The sequence below is a fragment of the Ovis canadensis genome, chromosome 18 (assembly GCF_042477335.2).
Source record: "Ovis canadensis isolate MfBH-ARS-UI-01 breed Bighorn chromosome 18, ARS-UI_OviCan_v2, whole genome shotgun sequence".
NCBI lineage: Eukaryota > Metazoa > Chordata > Mammalia > Artiodactyla > Bovidae > Ovis > Ovis canadensis.
Window position 1 is genome coordinate 38,489,943 of NC_091262.1, and position 2,657 is coordinate 38,492,599.

Consider the following 2,657-nt stretch of genomic DNA (forward strand, 5'->3'; position numbering starts at 1 on the left):
TGTTAAGCCCAGAGCCTGAGTTCTTAAATTCAGTCACTGTTATTTGAAAGTTCTAGAATCGGTTTTGAGTCTCAGAAAGGTTTCCTTTTGTCAAGTATCTTTTTGAACTGGTGAAGTTTGCATCTGATTCCTCTAGCATACCTCTGATATGCTGATATACATCTGATACCTCTGGATCTGTTTCCGTTCTTTTTCTCTTGGTCTTGTTTGTTGTTACACCCTTATTTGCTTTTTTGGTTGCATGGTGGACATTATCTATGGAAACCCCTAGAGTTTCTGGTGATGCTGTCTTCTCCAGAGGTTCCTCTGATGCAGACCTCTAGTGAGGACAGAGCTGTCTGTTCCTCAGGGTCTGCGTTACTTGAGGCTGGGGTGTCTTTGTAAGCTGAGTCTCAGCAGCCTTCACCCATCTTCCCCCGCTGACCCCAGGGAGGAGCCCTCCAGCGTCTCCATCTGGAAGCCTGGGGTGCCTCCCATGGCCCCCTCCCTTCTCGGCCGGTCCTGAAGCCCACCGTCTGTCTCCCAAGCACCACAAAGTGATTGATACTCAGCACTCAGCCGGTTTGGGCAGAGTGCTGGGTATGTTTTCTGTGCCTCCTTTTTCTTGGGGAGCTTAGTCTCTACCATCTGGACTGACTTGTCAGGCCTGTGGTTGAATTTTTGTCTTCCCAGCCCAAGGAACTGTCCAGAGCTGTTAGCCAGTCCCCTCTGCTTGACTTTTTCCCTGCCTTTTCTCCCCAGAGTCAGCTTTGTTCTGATGCCCCGAGGGAAGGAGCGGCCCTCTCAGTCTCCAGCTCCCTCACTGGGCGCTTTTGTTTGAAATCTTGGATTGTGGCTGCCTAAGGACCTCTTTTGAAAAGTATGTAGCTTCTCTAGCTCTTGGTAGGCTGACCCACAAGCTGCTTGCATCTGTAACTGGAAGTGGGGAAGCCCCGGGTGTCTTCTCTCATCTGAAGCCACATGTAAAACTCCCAGTAATTATATTGATCATCTTTGGTACTGGGGTAAACAAGAACCGGGGGCCCTTGCTTATTACCCACGGTTGTGTTTCTGATCAGAATCCCCCGCTTGCCTGGGCTGTTTCAGGGCCACTTGAACTTGGGAAGAAGGTGGGCAAGCGGCCCATGCGGCCTGGGGACAGAGGAGCCAGTCTGCCCTCTTCCCTTGCCCCTGCCGGCCCAGGGCAGGCCTTGTGATGACAGGCGGCTGGTAGTGGAGGAGAAGGCTGAGGAGGAAGGGGTTGCGTGAACTGTATTCTGTGATGCGGTCACGTGCAGGTTTTCTTTTTCAGTGTGAAAAGATGACTGATTTGACTCTTTCTCCAGTTTCCCTTTAAGGTTGAAAATGAAGATTTTATTCTTAAAGTTGAGCACAGTGATTTGACAGTCTTTTTGTAAACAATAGTTGAGGTTTTTCAAAAGACATCTCAGAGAACTCCAGCAGATAAAGCAAAAAAAAGAGAACGTGCTCAGGGTGAACTGCGGGCGGGACCCCAAACTGTACTGTGTCTCTCCCAGAGTCTGTAACTGCTGAGATGGGTGGATATAGGGCCTCAAGCACCCGGGGGACCGAGGTCCTCAAGTGACAGCAGAGGCCCCGGCTGAACCAGGAGCAGTATGGCCTGTGCCCTGGCGAGGGGGGAGCCGCAAGGCTGGGAGTGGGGCCAGGAGAGGGGGTGGGAGACTCGGGCGTGGAGGGAGGGGCAGCACCTGGCGGGTCTGGGAGGCGCTGGCTGTCGCGGCTCAAGGCAGGGACACCCCTGAACCTCCACCGTACAGCCCCCACGGGGCAGAGTTGTCTGGCAGCCCAGGGTCAAAGTGAAGAGGGCGAGTTCGCAGCAGATTGACAAAAGCCCTGTACCCACTGTGAATTCATTTTAAGTGCCTGGAGCGAGGTTGGTCAAGACCTTGCTGAGCTCGATTGAGGGAGTCAGTCAGGGAGGACGGAGTTCAGGGTGAGTGAGGGGCAGCTAGTGCGGTGAGTCCTTATCACCCGGGTGGGTTCTGGGGACACCCTTGAGTTCAGTGGTGCCCTTTCAGTAGCCTCACTGGAGGCTTGTTTGGGGGCTAGAGGAGGCAGAAGCCCACTTAGAAGACGTGCTCATTCCCTGTGGTGGTGGTTTCTGAAGCAGTTTCTACTATTTGGTTCGACTGTGAACCAGTATCCTTGCAGGGTCAAGTCTGATGGTGGGCCTGAGCTGTGGGCAGAGCCTTCCTTCTCCTGCACCCCACACTCATCTGTCGTCTTTTTGGCAGCCCCTCCCCCCTCTCTGCACCCTTGATGGTGGGCCTGAGCCCAGCCCCCCTGTTACCACGGAGCCCCTTGTGACTGAGTGGGTTCCAGGTGCCAGGCTCCCGGGAGACGTGCTGGAGGCAGAGCCTTCGTGCCATTTCTTCTAGAGACAGCAGTGCTGATGTTCGTGGTGTGAGAGTGGTGGTCCTAGTGTGAGAGCAGTGTGTCTGAGAGTGGTGTGTGAGAGCGTCGTGTGAGAGTAGTGTGTGAGAGTGGTGTGTGAGAGTGGTGTGTGTGAGAGCGGTGGTCGTAGTGTGAATAGTGGTGGTCGTAGTGTGAGATCGGTGGTGATAGCTCGGGTGCTGAGGTATCTAACAGTGAAACAGCAGTTGCCCCTGAGTGGGGGGCTGCCCCCATCCGCGAGG